The sequence below is a fragment of the Perissodus microlepis genome, chromosome 9 (assembly GCF_051167445.1).
Source record: "Perissodus microlepis isolate ML-2025 ecotype Zambia chromosome 9, ASM5116744v1, whole genome shotgun sequence".
NCBI lineage: Eukaryota > Metazoa > Chordata > Actinopteri > Cichliformes > Cichlidae > Perissodus > Perissodus microlepis.
The window spans coordinates 21442303-21462516 of NC_140469.1; the positions used below are offsets into that span (position 1 = coordinate 21442303).

Genomic DNA, 20214 nt, shown 5'->3' on the forward strand with positions numbered 1-20214 from the left:
CTGCGTGAGTAGCTTAATGTTGTTCGTGTGTAATTTACGTTGAGTAGGCTAACCACGTTATTACATTAATGCATGTAAGGTGAACTAGCAAACATCATCATAGCTACATGCGGCTGTCTTCTTGTTTGATGGCAGATACTCCCTTCACCCTGGCCAAAAAGGCTAAAATGACCAAAGAAAAAGTGGAAAACAGTTAAACATGAGAGGTTTTTGGACAAAGTTTGTGTTTTTTCCATTGTTTAAGCACTGCTTCCAGCCAAGAGCGATACCATATATGCCCCATAGCTGCAGAAAAGGCTAACATTGTTATCTTTTTACAAAAAAACAGCTGAACATGAGAGGTTTTTGGACCAATTTTGTGTTCTCCATTCTTTAAGCACCGGTTTGAGCACTGTTTAAGCACCGGCACCGTTTCAAAAGTACCGGTTTGGCACCGGTATCGGATAAAACCTAAACGATACCCATCCCTAACCATGAGGATGCTGAGATGATAGCATCTCACCACCATAGCTCCCTCATGTGCTTTAATTTGTTAGCGTCACGTTCCCGGCCTAATGAGCTCAATGGAAAGGTGCAAAGACAGCAGCTGAGCCTCTCTACATTAATTACGCTTCATCAGTGCTGCCAAACCGGTGCAGACTCATATAGGTGATCCTTAACTTGCAAGGCACAAGTAGTGAAGCTATGGGTAGGCGGATGGAGGAGACAAGATAATGCCAGGTGGTGTTTCATGTATACTAGTGACTTGAAATGCGATTCAGCTCTTCTGGCCTCCTGTTGTGGAGCTGGCTCATGGTTCAGCTCTGTGCACACCAGCAGGTAAAAGATAATAGCGCATGACAGTCAAGGTCACGGCACTGCCAAAAATCCCAGACAGGATGAGAGGTTCATTGGGAGCTGTTGACAGATTTGATGCTTAACACTCGTTCACCAACCTGGATTCAATATCACTACCTCAGACTTCTTTGCAGCTGGGATTAGAAGGGATTGCAGGGTAGCTGTAAGTCACAAATGCAAGCAAAAAAACAAAAAACATCTGTTTGCAGAATACAGTATGCTTAAGAAAGCATGTCGGGTTTAAATCACTCTTTAAATAATTCAAGAACCAAATAATGGGGCAAACTAGAGCAGCAATCAGTGACAACAGCCATGATTTTGGTCAGTGAGTTTCTGCATGAAAGAAGTGGCTGGGATGGAGGTGGGTTACAAAATGGCTTGCAACAACTGTAGGCACATCATAGATTAGATTTGTAATGTGGGTATGCAGAAAGGTTTGGCACAGAGAACATAGCTACAAGTAGCGCTTTCTGCTGTGTCATGTCATTGGACCAGTCCAAACCCAACTCTGTATCTTATTTTTGTATTTTTACTTAAAGCAATACTGAAAGCCACAAACTGTACATAAAGGATGGATGTACATTCTGGGGTCTAAAAAGCGAAGACAGTGGAGAAGAGCCTTAAAGCCTGGACTTTTTCTAACAGGTGGTGACTCCACTGGTTGCAAAACGGCTGAAAATTAACCTAATCCTCACTTGACATATTGTCATGGTCCTGGGTCATTTTGACCCAGCGTTCTTAGTTTTCTTGTGTTTTTGTATTTTGTTATTTTATTATTCATTCTATGGTTTTCGTAGGTTGTTTAGTTTTTTGCATTTCCCTTCGTGTCTCTGCCCTCTATGTGTATCTGTTTTTATGGTGATGTGAGTTCTTGTACCATCTTGTTTTCTCCAGACTTGTTTTCTCTCTCTCTCTCCTTTTCCAGTCTACCTCTTCGTGTGCTCCCTGTTTTACTTTGAAGGTCGGTGTGTTCCGTTTTGTGTTCTCCCTGTCTCGTCTGTGTAATCAGCGTCAGCTGTGTCTCCCAGCTGTTTCCTCTCAGTCCTGATCTCCTCTTGTATTTAGTGTCTGCGTCTTCCCCTGCTCGTTGTCGCATTGCTAACAACACACTTTAGGGTCCTAACTCCTTGTAAGTACTGCAAGTAGGGACCTTGATGTGAAGCGTGTTTTCATCGGTTTATGAAAAATGCCTCTCCATGTGCATCCGATAAGCAACATCCATTCCCAGTTTAAAAACCCAGTGTCCTAAACTGGTGAAATTGGGGGAAACATACAATCTTTGTCCAGCTCTCAGCAAATAAAAAGCAAATCAACAAAAACAATTCACTGATATACACTGGGATCTTTGCACATAGCCACCTAGCTATGTGCTTCCTCTGAAGAGGGAAAAAAGTTGCATGGCAACTGACATGCACACAGCCATCACCATAGCAACCCTAATGGTAGATTATATTGAAATTCATTCACAAGGACATTTTTTGGCTCGAACACAATTGGGAAACATGTTAAAAGAGTCATATTTGGAAATTCTCACTCACCACAGGTAGAATGAGAAATCCAGTAGCAACCTGCTTGTCTCTGGGACTCTGCTTTGTGCTTGCAGCCCTGCTGACAGGGCCAGGTCTGAATAGTGTGTCTGGAGGGGGTACAGACTAGAGGCCAAAGCCAAGGTCACCCGAGACGGCACAATGAAATAAACCTGTCACTCCGTTGCACTGTGGCCACCAGCCGCAGGGATAACAATGCTTTTAATTTTGGACTTCCCTCGATTCTGCGGTTATGTATAGGGGCTGTGATAGCAGGCTGGCTGCTTGCCCACAGTGGCTGCAGCCTGGCAGCTTTTCCACAACACGAGGAGGGAGGGATGAGGAGGAGGAGAGGGAGGGAGGGAGGGAAGTGTGGGATGATGATGGTGTGAACCACACTGTTGGGCTCTCTCAGACAACTGATAACAGGACTTCCAATCACAACTCTTCTAACTGATGCCTTTTTTGTCCCTCCAGTTTTGATGCTACACCCTCACGGTTTGGGTTATCTCTTTGTTGTGAACTGCAGGGAGCTTTCACACAGCTTCTGCTCAGGAAAGAGATACAAACACAAAATGTGGAAGCTGTGGTTTGAGAGTAATTGAAAAAGTGCAAGCAGCAAAATACAGACCTGGAATACTGACAACTGAAGCAGCAACACTACTGCCACCTTAATCAGATCCTACCTCTTAAAAAGACATTCACAGATAGATAGATAGATAGATAGATAGATAGATAGATAGATAGATAGATAGATAGATAGCATCATTGTTGTAAAATGTAAAAGTCTGGTTACATCAGTGTACAATTCATTGCGTCAAACCTCCTCGGTGTGATCTCAGCGGGTTTAGCTCCATCTTAAGTCGTGCAAAATCAACTTCCCCTCCACCCTGCCCTTCCAAGGCATCCCAGGGGACATGCCCAGTCAGAAGGCGTCCCTTTTCCCTTTGATGCTGTTTTACCCTTTGATGGAAATCAGCAAACTGCTCCTGATAGCCGAATTCACGTGTTTCCTGCATTGCCCCAGCAGAGACTGTGGCTGCGCCTGAGGAGCAGTGATGGGAGTAACGCCTTATTGAGTGTTACTGTAATTACATTTTTCTGTAACACAGTAATGGAACAGATTGCTCTGCTAAATCTGGTAATAACACTAAAGATACTAATGAAACAATTATGCTGTTTCGTTTTGCATTAAATAAATTCTTTGCTTTCTTTTTTGTGCTCTTTTCAATCCAAAAGTGATGATGCCACACTGGCACCAAAATGACCATCTACGTGCCAGCATTCGCACGAGTTCAAGCCTGACTGTGCAAGCTGATTAGCGATTACAAGTTCTGTTATAAAACTATTATTCATCAGTGAGAAGTTTAAAAAAAATAACAGTGGCAGTGACTAAAAAACGAGAGACTGGCTTACCACTGGGACTTTGAAAACGTAATTATCCAGCCTTTATACGCACAACAACTGAATAATTACAAGTATTGATTGGAGGCAACAACAGGCCCAAATTGAATACAAGCAGCAGAAGGAGCTGATTTCCAGGTATCTTTTTCAATCCTTCGATCCCTGAATGCACTGCCGTACTGCCGAGTCACTGTGCTGTGCTGTGCATGAGCGCTGCCAGTCATGGCTCTGGATGACGAACCTGGCAGGATGAGTTGCTGGTGCTGTGTCATGAAGGCTAGCGGAGATTGTGCAGGTTATCAATCAGCACATTCACTTCTCTCCAGGCCCTCCTTACAATAAAGTAACACAGCAGCCATTAAAAGAACATTAGGCTCCCAGTGTGTCGTTCAGCCTGATGGTAAACTACCAACACATTGTCTTCCACGTCCTGTCCAGTCTCGTGGTTATAACTTTAAAAGAAACATGCATGTATGGTGCTCAGACTAACATTTTTGGACTATCTGAATCATGTTGAGGATAGAAAGCCAGAGACAAGATGTTTCTTCCCTTTTTGTTTGAGAAGCTCTCATTGGCATTTATTCATTTATTTTCCTTTTTTTTTTTTTGTTTTTTAATCTTTTGTGGACTTTTAAAAATCAGCTGTATGCATTTTTTTAAGAAATTCTATTTTCTGCACAGAACTAAAGTAGCCTGCTTCTAGATATCTAGATCACTGCTCTCATTTCCTGTTTCCTTATCAGTTTAAATAGGTCTGGTGTTTTGCTCTGATGGTTGTTCTCATGTTTGGAAAGACATCGGCCGTCTCGTTTTGTGAAAATTACCACAAATGGTGCATCCGCTATGCAGTTCTGCCACGCAGGTGCTATGACCTACAGAAAAAGCATCTTTTGGATCACCAAACACAGTTAGGTCCCTAAGTACAGCTATCTGTATACATAGTTCCCCATTATTAGATGCTCAAAGGTAACTGGACAGCTGGCTGACAAGCAGTCTTATGGCCTTGTGAGGAAGTTTTCTCCAGTTGTTCAGCAGTATATTTGACATTTACCATCAGACTGTGAAGATACTGCTTGTTTTTGCATCACTGTCAGACAGCAAATGGTAGAGTCTGAGCAGCTCTGCTGGATAAACTACTCTTTATTTTTTAAATTGCAGAAAAGATCTGTTACTGTTTTTTTTCTTTAATAAAATATAACGGTACTGGACATCCATCTGCTCCACGACAAGATCATGATGTCAGAAGCCAAAGAGTATTAAGCTATAAATAAAGAGCTGTAAAGCCCCAACATTTCTTGATAGTAGTTTGAACAGTTACGAACTAAAATAAAAACAAAGCCCAACAACAGAAACGCTGCATCGTGATTGTGCACATTGATTTTATGTTTTTGGTGAGCAAGCTGTCAGCTCGTATCCTTGTCTGAGCCATCTGCAAGTTAACATACTGTATATGTGAGAGCTGAAAGGACAGTATAGCATTAAAGATGACATGCCTGTCAATGATCATTAATATAGAAAGCAGCACAGCACAAACGTGTCTTTGTCGGTATGTTATTACAGATGTTATTGCGCTTGTGTCTCGTTGTCATGCGTGCCAAACACACAGTATGTCAGCGTCATGCTCGCTTCACGTCAGCAATGAATAAATGCGCTGCAGCTCTCGCCTGGATGAATGAATTGAAAATTGAAGAACTCCCACTCAGAAAGAGCTGAGCACCTGTGCTCAGGGGCAACTGAGGAGGAGTAGAACAACATCACCGGCCTCTTCATTACTCAGCACACACACAGACAAACACACACGCACACACAGCCTGGACCAATGACTAAAGCAATTCATCAGAGGACTTGTGTCCAGAGCCCTATCTGTGGGTGTGTGAACACATGTGAGACACAGACAAAGAGATAAATGGTAGTCGACCAGAATTCCTGCCGATTTGTACAGCTGCCGCAGAGTCCATTTATAAGCAGAATGTTTCACAGTATCAGCTTCCTGTGCACCTCAGGAATGTTTTTACTCTCCTGGAGGTGACGCAAACCAAGCCTCAGCTCTGTGAAAGCAAATCTAGCATTGAATGCTAAAGCTCTTTTATGTTATTGAAGCCATAAGCAGAGTGCAAGTCAAGATCTCACCAAGGCAGAACCTCAGGTGTCAAGTAAGCCAAGGCTCACATCACTCAAGGTGAATGAGTTTGTAAATCTTTATAAGTTTGGCTCAGCTCAAGTCAAAGTCTCAAATCTGGTCTTCAAGGAAACAAGTCAAATGAGCCCGGCAACAATACAGTCCCACTGCTTTGTTTTTGGGACTTACGCTGCCTGAAGCCTCAAGTCTTCAAGTAATTATTTCTCCAAATTGCTTCTCAGATCCTAATCTTCCATTTTTAAACTGTGTCCTTGTCTAACATCTCGAGTTAGATCTTTCAGGACTAAATACTCAAGTGGATCAATTCTTTAGTAATCAGATTACTGTAAATGGCTATGCAGTATTTGTTATCAGTATGTCTGAATCTGTTTGTAGACCCTTTGCACACAGAGTGCGAGGACAGAGGGATCGAGTTTATTTGAGGATGAATTAGTTGGGTTGTTTTTTGTCACATATCAGGACACCTTTGACCAAATGTCTCATCGGTGCTATTTGGATAGCCAAGCTACACAGGAAGCCATGAAAATTCCCACAATAGGCAAAGTCAGCAAACTAACCAACAATTTCCTTCCTGATTCGTCAAAGTCAGGGTTTAAGTTTAATTTTGACTTTTGATCAAGTCTCAAGTCGCCATGCATTTCCACACTTAAAGACAATTAAGTTTAAATCTCAAAGCAGTCAAGTCTACAGAACAGCTCAAGTTCTCATTTTGTTCACATAAATCCAACCTGAGCTCACGTCTCAAATAAGTGAAAAATCACATAGAGCTAAATAATCTGTATTCTGTAAGAGAAGGTGTCAGCCCAGGCAGTACGGCATCACGCTGGGAACTAAGGGAAGGCTAACACCTGACATACTCCGGTACACAGTGTAACACACACCTAAGGTCGGGCTTGGTACAAAGAGTGAGACAGGTAACAGAGCCCCAGGGAAGAAGCTGTGACAGACTCGTTATGTCACTGGAAAAAGGACACTGCCGACTGAAAGGCACTTGGAATGATTGAGAGCGCTGTCAGTGGAGGGATTTGATTAAGTCAGACCTGACAGACTTCAGTGCAGACGAAACACTTTATTAGAGATGCCCCAGCGTTTCTGTGCCCAAAGTTTTTGGATATTACATCTTTACATACAAATGAGTCAACAGACAAAAGCCTGATTTGATCAACCACACCCTCTGGAGTGCAAAGCGTGGTTGATTTTGGGATGTTTATAACATAACAGCAAAAAAAAGGGTCAATTACGAAGAACTTCAGTGTACTAAACATGATGCATATAGCACAGTAGCTGATTTGATCTACTATAAAATCTCCCCAGTGGGTGATATTTGGCTTTTTTGTTATTTATAGTGCTCAGACACACACACTCCTGGAGACCTTGACACCTGCAATACCTGCAAATCTCCGCGCAGGCATATACCTACTCTCCTGAGAGTTATTGAGCCAGGCAGTAAAGGAACAGACATTGGGATGCAGCTCACCCTCGCCACTGTCTGAGTCGTAAATATCCTTCTCTCTGTCGCTCGTTTCTTCTTCCTCTCTTTCTTCTTTTTGTCCTCACGTGACCCACACACTCCCCCACCCCCCCGACTGAGTGACTGACTGATTGCTGCTGCGAGCGGCTCACTGATGATGAAGAGTAACGTGAAACTACAACGTGTCGTGTCCCGCTACGCTTGTCACAACCGGTGAGAGAATCAAAAAGTAACATCGCTGCAAAAAAAAAAAAAAAAAAGGGCTTAGGATGACAGTTAAATTCACCACACTTACTGAATGCATAATGACACTTTCATCCGGGGTTTGAGGCTTCAGTCTGACCAAAATCCAGACACTCACAGAAATGCATGAAGTAAGTCCCCACAGGAAATAGTGACACACCTCCTTGCATGTAGATATTTAATCACACGCGAGATTATGTGAATGATCCGATTGATATTCATGAAAAAGGACATGAAAGACATCTAAATAAACTCTTAAAGATGGATTTTTAAAGTAAATTTTAAAGCTTTGCATCACATTTCTTTATTCATCTACATGCTTTCCTTTGAGGTTCTGCACTAATGAAGGAAAAAGGTTTTTTCAACAATAAGAAAGGACAAAATGGGACAGGTCGGATGTCAGGTTGACTAGTATAAAAAAGTAACAAGGTGTCTGATTGGCTGCTTTGAGAATAAGCGAATAACCACCTGCATATAGAGCTGCCTTACTGAGTTAAAACGCTACTCTTTGCCCTTTTTCTCTTTCATATCTAAAACACTCGAGGAAAAACATTTGATCAAAGACTCCTTTTTGCCTTCTGTCTCAGAGCGTGCTCTCTAGGCCGTTACATCTCACGGCGTGGCTGTACGTGTCGGGTCAGCAGACAGACTGATATGTAAAATCTGTCTCTCCTGCCCTGTCACATTGATTATTGGACCTGTGTCACTCGGTGAGGCCACAGTAACGGATAACAAGCACATAATCCTTCTCGTAATGACTGTCTAAATTTATACCTGGAAAATAAGCAGGGAGAGCTAATCAACCAAAGACTTTTAATTTCTCTAAATCCTAAAGAATTATGGAGAAAAACAATTATTTGGATTCAAAGAGTGTGGTTGTTGACTTAAGCTTTTTTAAATTTACCTCCCCGGCAGCTGAGACAAGCCATTTGCTGGCGATAACATTCCTACCTGTGTGTCCTCCGGCACACATCTTCAGCCATCTGAGTGCCTGAAGCTGGGAGACGTCAGAGGCGGTTACGCGTCTGTAAAGCGATCTCCAACAGCAGTTTCAACACAGGCCTAAACGTAAAAGATCAGGGAAAATAAACCCTGAGCTGCAAGCACTTTCTCCTCGTTCATCTCCCATCTCTTTCTGCTTCCCACTTCTTTAATGTCATGTCATGCTTTCATCCAAATAAGTATCTTGCTCTTTCCCTTCTCTCATCTTTACTTTAAACTTGAGCTTCATGCTCTAAGTCCCTTGAAGCAAAGAGGGCGTTTTAATGCCGACTCTGGAAGCTGGAAAATGGGATTTTTAAATGATGAGGAATAATTTAAAGACTTCCATCCAACATCTACATGAAGAGACAACTTTTATTTTTATTTATGTATGCTCTGTGTGCTCTCCTGTGCACAAACTGAGCTTATATATATATATATATATATATATATATATATATATATAGTAATTTTTCGTTTAAACTGTTGAAATTGAAAGATGTGTTAAAGAAAAAATAGCTTGAGTGGCAACTTAACAGGTAGTTGGTGGCATCTTTAAAAAAAACATTTTAATACCATTTTTACTTTGTAAGACATGTTGAAAATTGGCATATAATGTGTACCCAAAGGTATTCTGCATTAACAGTTATCCTGCAAATGTCAGATCACAAGAAAAAAAGCCAAAGTGTTATTACAGCTGAAAAATTACAGGTAAATGTCAAAACTTATGTTGTATCAAATGCTCTAAAGAGAAAAAAAAAGCAGACAGGAAGAACCACAGGAGATTTACAAACTAAATCAGATGAAAATTCAGGGTCCTTTGCTTGCATAACAAAAGGCTGACTCAAGAGCAGTGCAAGAGAGCATTAGCTTTCCCCTTGAGTACATGTACTGTCCCCCGAATTCCCCGGGAAAGCTCCTTAGACAGTAAATGGATAGAAATTTAATTTGAGGCTATGCCTGTTGTACGTTCAGCTCAGAAAGCATTTTTACTGGCACAAACAGCAAAGCTGGCATTGTTGTCACCAGGTGAGTCATCCTGGGAAGATGGGGTCCTGGTCCTCCACTGAGATCTAACACAAAGGCAGCTTAAAGCACTTTCGCTGGTATATGTGTGTCTGTCTATGAAAAGATTTTATCACCACAATAGCATCACAGCAGTGCATGATACAATAATTAAAGGTTGCAGATGTATTCACTTTAGTTTCTTAGGATCACTGTTAGTTACAATAATGCAGTTCCTGCGGTTCAAAAGAAACTGAAGTGGACTGTAGTGTCAGATCCAAATGATGAGTGAATTTGGAGATCGGTGTGGTCTAACTCCTGGAAATAAAGCAGCCAGCATTCCTGTCACAGCTTTATTATTTAAAAGCATTTTGCATTTTTGACCCTTTAAGTTTTACTTGGAACTATTCACTTTTCTTATCTAAGAGAAAGTGATGCAAAACTTTTGATTGGCAGTGCTAATCCGTCAGAGTGCACAAGGTTGTATGCGTGACTGTGGAGCTCAGCACTACATCAGATTTCCTGTAATGCCAGAGACGTGGTTGTCCTCCATCTGACAGCTCGTCTGCAGCAGGTCGAACACCTGTCACACTTCACTGTCTGTCAGGGAAGGTGATGGCAGACCAGCTGCTGGCCAAACTGCCCTTCAGGGCAAGCTCACATAGTTTAAAAGGTACCCGTCGGTAGACACAGAGTGACTCAGCTGGAGGCAGAATAAAGTATTTTTTCCCAATGTTAGACCTTTTTACCGAAACAATCTTTTGAATTTATTCAAACCGTACAAGAGAGAATTTTTGTATGGACATATATTCACCTTTTTAAAATCCACATTAGGGCTGTTCGAGAAAAGAGCCGGTCTTTCTGAATAAGATCCTGCATATTTGCCTTAACTTTTGAAATAAATTCAGCACATGAAAGGAAGAAAGGGACAAAATCCCCACACTGGAAAGAAGTTGAAAATTGAAAGCAGAATCTTTTGTAAAGCCCGATATGTGGTCTGCTAAATGAAATGTCCTTTTAGGTGAATACATGTAGGGAAAATGAGATTTAAAAATCAGAATCTTTGAACATAAAAGTAGCACAAGGCATAGAGACGAAAGATCCCCAGTGGCAAGGCATTTCGATTCGACTGAACATGAATCTTATGTTCCAAAAGAGCAGGCAAAAGAGGTTTGTTACAAAGGTACACCTGTTTAACTGCTCCTTTAGACAAATATCTAATGAGCCAATCACATGGCAGCAACTCAGTTTTATGTAGACATGGTCGAGACGACCTGTTGAAGCTCAAACTGAGCATCAGAAATGGGAAAAAAAAGGTGATTTAAGTGATTTTGAATGTGGTGTCGTTGTTGGCGCCAGATGGGCTGGTCTGAGTATTTCATAAACTGCTGATCTACTGGGATTTCCCACACACAGCCGTCTCCAGGGTTTACAGAGAACGATCAGAAAAAGGGAACATACCCAGAGAGCGCAGTTCTCTTGAGGAAAATGCCACTATTGCAGTATCTGAAAACACTGATTCGTGGAATATTTTGTCATCGGTTTGGGATAGTGTGAAATGCCACAAAATATTTCAGTATTGTTGCAAACATGGTGTGCCTAACAATATGTCCAGATTCGTGAACTCTAAAGGTTTAAGACTAAAAACTAAAGACCTGTCATCCAGTCATTTCTTGTGTCTCACCGTATTTCCTATATTACATTAAAAATTTGTCATTTTTCTCATTTTGGGGGATTTTGTGGCTTTTGGTGGCTTAAACTTTTACTTATTATGTTGTTTACATAACACTTTCTGTATTGTTATCAATAACATTCTGGTGATATTAATATACTAGTACAATTTTTTACATTTTCTGTAGAGCATGATAGTATTTACAACTACGTTAAACCATGACATACTATCTTTTTTTATTCTGTCATGTTTTGATCGGTCTCCCTATACATGTTTGAGATTGTAATTTGAGTATGATGCTAAATTTGTATCACATTAACAACAGAAAAGAGTAAAATGACTGGCAAAGAGGATGAAAAATGCAAACTAATGAAGACTTTACAAAGTAAGCAAAGTCTACAAATGAACTATGAACTTACACGGTGTGACTTTAAAGCCTGTTTTTGATGTATAAAGATACTTTTTGCATATGTCAGACAAACGGTTAGCAGTCTCCGTGGGACAAAACATCCAATCACATCTTCCCGTAACATCTGTTTTCTGCTCTGATTGTTAAGGGAGAGGGTATTTTTAGCTCCACATATTGAATAACAGCAGACACTTCTCCAGAGATTTAAAATTGAGACAAACAGACAAGCCAACAACAGAGCAAAATAGCATGACACAGCAGTAGTGCTGCAACACCGAGGGTGCTGTCAGCCGCCATCTATCCTCCGGCTACCCAGTGGACATCACGCTTCCCGCAAGGCCTCCCTGAATGCACCTTAGCCTTTTATACTAAGCAGGTAACTCAGAAAAATCAGCATTTAGGCAAGAACACAAGCTTTGATATAAATGTTTGGCCCTGCGACAGCAGAAACACTTTTTTGTGCACTGCAGCACAACTTGCTGCGACATTAAGCAGGACCATTTGTCAACGTGCTTCCCACCAGAGATCCCTGATGTGACGCCGCTTCCGAGGAGTCGACACTTTGTAGCCTTAAAACTAGCCTTAAAACTTCTTCCACAGAAGAAACGACGACCTCTGCGTCAGCAAAAAATGTCTTCGCGTCCACACAACCTCTGCAGAAAACATTGGTTGTTAAAAGCCAGCTCTCATATATAAGAAGGACACAATTTGGTCTGATGTTACTATGTCCAAATGATTCGTGTCATCTAACCAAGTGTCATGCATGAACATGAAAGCTATTTTATTTGCCTTGAGGCTTGCAGATTAAAAATGCAGCGGTGCAAGATGACTAACCAAGGGTTGTGCCTCCAGGGTATGAGCCACTTCCTACTCTAGATTTTACTTAACGCAGAACAAAAGGCTCAGGGTAGCTACCATCACAGAGGGAATAATACCATAAACATGCTTAATCCCTTCAAATAAACATAAGATGTAGCGGAGTGGGACAGTGTGCTTATTTCAGCATCCTGGGGGGTCGAGGACAAAAAACAAAAGATAAATGTAGGTATCAGTGCTGCTTAACAGATGGCGAACTGCTGAATTTTTAAGGGTTGCAACCCACATAACTGATACTTGAATGCAAGTCAGGAAACTGATGTCACCACCAAAGGAAATAACTAACCTCGGAAATCCTCTTCATCCAGTACTATTCAGTAACGTGGAATTTAAAGATGTAAGTGAGTAAAAATGTGACAATAGGCAGCGGAGTTCACGCTTTCCTGTGGACGTATCATCTGATAATCCAACTGCGAGTATCTATGAACCACACAGCAGCTACGTCTGGAGAATGGCAGGAAACGGGGCCCTTTGGCACATTTAGGAATGTCCGTGAAGTAGACACAGCAAGTCCGTGTTGTACCCAAGAATTTGCATCACAAAGCAGGAAATTCATATTGTTTCCACTCTGTCTCAACGCTTCCTGTCTCAGTTAATGGGCCCCAAACACAGTTTCAGGAGAAACAGCAGAGCATACACCTCAGAATCTCCAGGACTTTCCACGCTCTGTACACACATTCCTGATTTTACCTCTTGTATCATGACAATGGCAGGAACGAAAAGCAGTAGGGATGTTTTTTGGAGGCATGGAGGGGGGTTGGAGTGTGTATTGTACCTCGTTTCCTTGAGTGGTGCAGCAGAGATTGCTGAGAGCCAGCTGGGACGAGCGAACAAGAGGAGCAACATCCGTACAGAACATCCAAGGTCCCCAGATTTCCCGCCGGGTGATGACCACGTGTCCGGAGCCCAAACAGCAAGAGAGACGGAGGGAAAGATGTCGCATTGTTCTCCTCTCTCCTCCTCCTCCTTCCCCCCCTCACCCACCACCATTAGTGAGACGGATTAACTCCAAGAGCTTCTAGTGTAGAGTGTGTCTGGCTCGCTGTATGCTGATACACACACAGACACTGCATCAATTAGACCCATTGTTATTCAGAGTGACAGGCGAAGGCAGATGCACTCTACAACAACACGACCAGGACAATTGGCCTGAAGCGGGAGAATTTACTTATGGATGAGCACCCCGGTTGCTCAGTTTACTAAACAGACTAAAGCTCTAATAAGGCAATTAAAAACTAAAACTGTGCGTACTGCAGCACACAAACATGCCCGTGAAGGGCACACCCTGAGAGCGCCGTAGAGTCCTCACAGGGGTGACCTCTCCCTTCCAGCCACTACAGGAGCGAGCAGAGCAGCTGTAATGACTTGAATCAACATCTCCTGCAGCTCTGGGCTGATGTTCACTCAGAGACGACAGATGATATGATGGCTTGGAGGCCTGACAGGGTTGACATTTTAAAGTGAGATCCTGCTGATGCTGGTCTAGTGGGAGTCCGGTTGCAGTGCAGGAGGTGTCAGAGAGGAACATGTTTGACACAACATTTGGATCAATATCACTGAGCAGAAAGCGCCCGATGATGCCGGCGCTGTAATCAGGAAAGCAGCAAACGACAAATTAGAAGTGGCAGAAACTGACAAAGTATCAAGCAGGTGTTTTCTCTCTCTCCAGTCATGGGAAAGGAGCAGATCCACGATCCATCACAGTTTGCAGATTTCTGCCCACAAAATGACAAACATGATCCTGACCTTGCAATTTGAGTGAAGACCCATTAGGTGATCATCGTGTACAGGTTTCACTGAAATCTGTACACAATGAGGGGCAATCCATTTATCAGTCTTTCTTCCAATTGAGCTATAAATGACTATTTTCACTAACAAATAATGAAAAATGAAAAAGACATTTACCATCTTAGTTTATCTAACTGCACATTTGTTTGTGCGGGAGTTTAAGTACCTCACGATCTTGTTCGCCAGTAAGGGGAGAAGAGGGTGAGAGATTGGCAGACGGGTTGGGAGCACAGCTGCAGTGATGCTGATGGTGAAAAGGCAGGCAAGCATTAAAAGTAAAGCTCTGAATTTACTGGCCGATCTGCATTCCTGCCCTCACCTATGGTCATGAGCTCTGGGTAGTGACCGAAAGAACAAGATCACAGATATAAGCAGTGGAAATAATTTTTCTCTGAAGGGTGGCTGGCCTCTTCCTCTACCTTAAACTACCTACCTGAAGAGCTCAGTCATCTGAGAGGGGCTCAGAGGAGAGCCACTACTCCTCCGCATCAAAAGGAGCCAGTTTAGGTGGTTCGGGCATTTGATAAGGATGCTTCCCGGGCACCTCCTGGGTGACGTGTTCTGGGCATGTCCCACACATTACATCTCTCTTAGTGATCCCCCAGATAGACTGCTGCTCCTGCAAGTCGTTCCCAGATAAATGGAAGAAAATGTTTATATACAAGTTGTTTAAAAAACAGATGTTCCTTGAATGGCCACTTGAAGCTGTATCTAAATGGAGACAGTCCATTCCCATACTGAAATGGATAAATTTTTTACATGACTCTGTATAAAATCTTAAAAAATACAAGGTCATGAGAGGACTGGCGCCTATCCCAGCTGCCAGAGGATGAAAGATGGCTTCTATTCTAAAAATTCAAGTCGCTAAATTGGACCTCTCAACAGGATGCGACTTTTTAGAAATATTTTTATCCAATTATCTGATGAGTCACATGACTTGCTGTGCGGTTTGCTGTACTTCCAGGAATAAGTCTGTGCTCTAGTTTGTTTAGTGAGTGAAATTTAATGTTTATTTTATTTGTACAATAGTGTGCAAAGGTCTTGAGCCGCCCCTCGTTTCTTTATACTTTGCTTCCAAGGAGACAGACTTTCTTGTTGTTATTTTAAAAGTGTTCTCAGGCAGCAGCTCTCCAGGCTTTCTGAAGGTCTCTCAGAGTTTTGTTCCTGACCATTTCAGAGGAATATTTTTGTTGGAAAGCTGCTTAGCACGGACCTATGAAATGCTCGATCTTTAAAAAAGTACCTAACTCAAGGGATGAACCAGTGATGTGTCTACAAATAAAAGACAACTTAGCAAATAACCCATTTTAAATAGTATCTTTAGGCACTTTGTTACTCAGAAAAACACAATTTGTTCTAATTCCTTTATATGAATCTATATAAAAAGCCAGTTTGACAGGCATACAATTGTGTTTTTCCAACAACAAAATGATTCCTAAAGAGCTTTTAGCTGAATACTTGTCATTTCTCCAGCAGAAAAATATCAGAAAGTCGTGTTTCTGATATTTTTGATACAGTTGATCCATCTACTGTTCACTGAAGCCTGATCAGACATGGTCTCAGTTGGTGGCTTCCAAGAAGCCAATCTTAAAGAAGGGAAACAGGAAGTAAACTTAAGGTATGCCAGATATGCAATATAATATACAAGAACTGGACTGAAAATCAGTGGCAACAGCGCTGATGGAATGATGAATCCACATTTGAGATATCTGGTTGAAATCTGTAGTTGTCTATATATGTTGATGAAGTCAGGAGAGAGGTACAACAATGAGTTTCTACAGCTATTTGTAAAACACAGTGGAGGCTTTGTCTTAGCTTGGGGCTGCATTTCATCCAGTGGTGTTGGAATTATGAACACAGAAAAGAACCAACAGACTTTGATCCACCATACAGTACCATCTCAAATGCATCTGATTGGGAACAGCTTTATTTTTTGTATGTCAATGTCCCCCTCAAAAAACAACTGCCAATGGAGAAAAGCACAAAGTGGAACAAAATCAGTCATGAATTGGCCTCCCGAGAGTCTGCACCTCAGCATTACTGAAGCAGTGTGGAATCATCTTGACAGAAAACAGAACAAATGACAGAAACAACCAGAAAGAAGAGCTTTGAAGGTCCTTAAAGAAGCTTGGAGAAATATTTCTGAAGCCTGCTTAAAGAAATGACAGGAAAGCTTGTCTAAGAGATTTCTGGCTGTGTTAAAGAATAAAAATGTTCCAAATACAGACTGTCAAGCTTGTTAGAAGTGAACACATTGTTTTTGCTTTACATACTGTATGTCCTGTATGTCTGCACATTTTAACATTCCCAATTCTCCAAAGCAAAACATAAGGAAATGAAGGGTGGTTCGAGACTTTTGCACAGTACTATATTCTATCCCCGGTTAGCAGATATTTCTGTCTGTGTTGCACGCATACTTTGTGCATTTTATTAACCAGCTAACTGGCGTTAGCTAATAACTTGACACTTAACCTTTGAGTTAAAATGTGTTCAAGTCTGGGTCCAAAAAACAATACTGCAATGGCCAAAATAACACCCTTCAGGCTTCAAATACAGTTGTCCACAAATAAATGGGTGATGTTACCATAGAAACCTCTATCTTGCATTTATTAATTGACTGTTTTTGATCAACAGTCTATTAGATAAACACTTAAGCATAAAATGTACTGCACTAAAGCATTCATGAAACATCTAGCGCCTTATAAATTCTCAATTTTGTGTGCCTAAAATGTCCAATTACACGCAGCCACTATTTTCTTCGTTGACAAAAATAATCCTTGCAAAACCGGGTTGATAATTGCTGTCCTGCTTACAGTGTCAGGCCAAACTGCTGTGAACAAAACAAGCCAATTATTCTGAAACCATTTTGATTTTTTCTTCAGAACACACAGGATCTGAGCCTTGCAAATAAGCCTCGCTTTCATAACTCTAACACCCCAGACCAAGAGAGCACAAGTTATAACAGGATCCGTGTGCTGAGTAACACAATGATGGTGGTTATTTTCACTGAGGTTTGGAGCTCCATTTAACCTGACGCAAGAGGATCAAGATTAGGGTGCAAGCGCCTTAGAGGAACATTTTTTAAATACATGGGCTTGTTCCTATAGGTGTGAAGTAACATCAACAACCGAAGAAATTGATGCACGTACTGTATAAGTGGCTTTAGGATGGATTACACTCAAACAATATCCATCAAATATCTCCCGCTGATGCCAATCTGAAAAATAATGAAGCAATCAGTGCAACCACTCAGCATGCTAATTACCAACGCCAGCCCAGGACACCCACCGACAGCTTCTCAGATTGTGTGTATGTGCATGTGTGTCAGTTTTAAAATTGCTTTCCAGGAGAAAAATGTCTCACCAATAGACATTTAATTACCAGAGGATGAGGTGCTTTGGTTCTCCCGTGTGGGTTCTCCCTACCTATTCATTAATTCACGGCTGAATTAATGAATAGGTAAACAGCAGAGGAACAAGGCAGACTCTGCGTGGTTTGGATGATATCTGCAACACCCCTGCTCACACAGTCAGCAGTGTTTATTATGAATGAAGAAGTGGTTAAAAACAAGGGATGGAGCAAGAACTGTGGGTGCTTCAGACAGTTTATGATTAAGTGATGAACCACAGATGGTCCACGCCTCTTAGTTTTTACATGAAACAGGTGAGAAAATTAACAGTGTTTAAAAAATGATTGCTGTTTTCATCGGATAATTACACGGGATTATCATAAATTTTTAAGACTCCCATCGGGGGACAAATAAGGAATGAGTGACAAATTACAGAAAAATCTACACGAAAATAGTTAACAAGCGACTGTAACTAAGTATCTGGAGGAATAAACAAGATTTTTAATCAAAAAAATTATACTGCGATAAATTTGTCATTAAACTTTGAACTCAGAGGTTTGTTTGCTGGACATGAATGGCAACTTTCATGAGGAGTCATCAAAAAGGCAGTTTGGATCTGGAAAAACACCCAAACTGTGAACAACATACGAACCACCAAGGCTCAAGCCTGCCATGAACTGGTAGAGTATGGACCAAGAAGGAAGATCTCTTCAAAATACCTTCAAGCTTACCTAAAATGTGCAGCTGCTCGCTTGGACAAGTCAGATCCTTCTGGAACACCGTACCAACTGTTAAGCATGGTGGTGGTAGCATCATGCCGGTGGTACTGCACCATTGCACAAAGTGGAGGGAATAATGAAGGAGGGCTACCTCCAAATTCTTCAACTTAACCTCAAATCAATAGTTAAATGGTTAATGGGCACAGTTGGGTTTCCCCATAACACAAAGATCCCAAACACACATCAAAACTGGCTTTGGGATGGATGAAGCAGGTTAACATGAATCAAAACCTAATTTATATGTTTCATAGTAATTTCCCTCCACACAATATTTAGTTGAATACATTTTTTTGTTTTCAGCTTCAGGATCTCTGACATCCAGTTTCCAGTATTTATAGGCCAGTTAATTAATCTAGTAAAGTATCAGTTTAATAAATGATACATATACAGCCAGTACTTTGGTCATTGTACTGGCTTACTCTCTAATTTACACTTTTGATTAGGCAAATTTAAGGTTTTTCCTTCAGAGTTGCTCAGATGTCATTCTGACCTTGGATGAGGTTATGTAAAAAATTTACATAAGTGCCTCTCATCCATGCAGTGGAGCTGGGGCAGCAGTTGTTTCATTTTAACAATGATTTTGTAAGTAGAGATTTTAAGTTAGGTCAAGATTTCTGCCAAAGTAATGACATAAAAACAGCAAATCTACAGTTTTTTTTAAAGTATGTTCAGCTCACTCCACATATTTTCAGGGCTGAATATTGTGAAAAATTACCTATAATTTAGCAGCAAGTAGGTGCTTGAGTTCTGATCTCTGCACACCTAAATCTAAATGTATCATTTTTGGAATAGTATCAGTATATATTTGTCTTTATATGTACACAACAACCAAAATAACTCCTTTGATGACCAGTGAACAAAATGATTGATATTAGTCATTGTTAGCTGCTCTCGGCTTGCATTTAATTTTTGGAAGAAAATTCCAGGGCTTACCAATGAGGAGAGTGACAAAAGCAAACAAACTGCTCCAGACAAAATGAATGTCAATGGCATTCCAGTGGCCTGTTTACAGCTATCGTAGTTAAATGTCAGATGGTTGGCACCGCGGGGAAACCGAGCTGGCTGGGAGCAAATTTGTAGGTGTCTCCATGTCTCTGCCTCTATCATTCCACCGCTTCTCTCTTCTCTGTGATTCCGAACATGGGACAATATGGCGACATGAGCAGTAGCATCTATTATTAGTTGAAGAGTGAAGAATGGAGCGAGTCCCCAGGGGAAGGCAGAGGTGGAAACCAAACCTCACGGACATTATTTTAAGAGTTTGTGTGTTGACAGTTGTGTGGGAGAGGAATTGTTTGCCACTAATGACAAAGCTTTGTTTGCGTCTCAATTTAAAGGACCATTCCAGTGGTTTTTTGCACATTGTTTCTGTTGATAACTATAACAACACAGCTAACCATAATCTAAAACATGCAAACCAAACTGTAAATTTCTTACACATTCCAGACATTCACTACAGTCTGTAAATTACATTTACATGTTTTAAGCTGTGGAAGTCGGCCTCAGCAATATCAGCAATGCAAATAGTCAATGGACGAATAAATGTCATCTGCGCTTTGGAGCGCAAACACAAAAAATTAAACCCAGGTGGAAGGAGAGGAGGCAGAGAAATGGTCCAGCTTTTATAACCTGGAAGGCCTGAGTGAACTGAATTACTTGACAGGGCTCCCACGTGAGCCAGTTACCCTCTAAGGTTGGGATTATGCTGTGTAAACACGCAGCTGCAAAAACCAC

At 41.4% G+C, this 20214-nt stretch overlaps 1 protein-coding gene across 3 annotated transcripts in view; it reads right to left on the bottom strand.

Moving 5' to 3' along the window:
- tmem108 (transmembrane protein 108) overlaps positions 1 to 20214 on the bottom strand; it is a 57663-nt gene that overhangs the window by 26421 nt on the left and 11028 nt on the right. The window contains exon 1 of one of the 3 annotated variants that reach the window (XM_084939635.1): positions 19414 to 19933. The exons of 1 other annotated variant lie outside the window; for it this stretch is intronic. The gene's annotated coding sequence lies outside the window, so the exon portion shown is untranslated. Of the gene's footprint in view, positions 1 to 13339; positions 13478 to 19413; positions 19934 to 20214 lie in introns of those variants that run through there. One more of the 3 variants, XM_084939636.1, reaches the window with a different exon arrangement.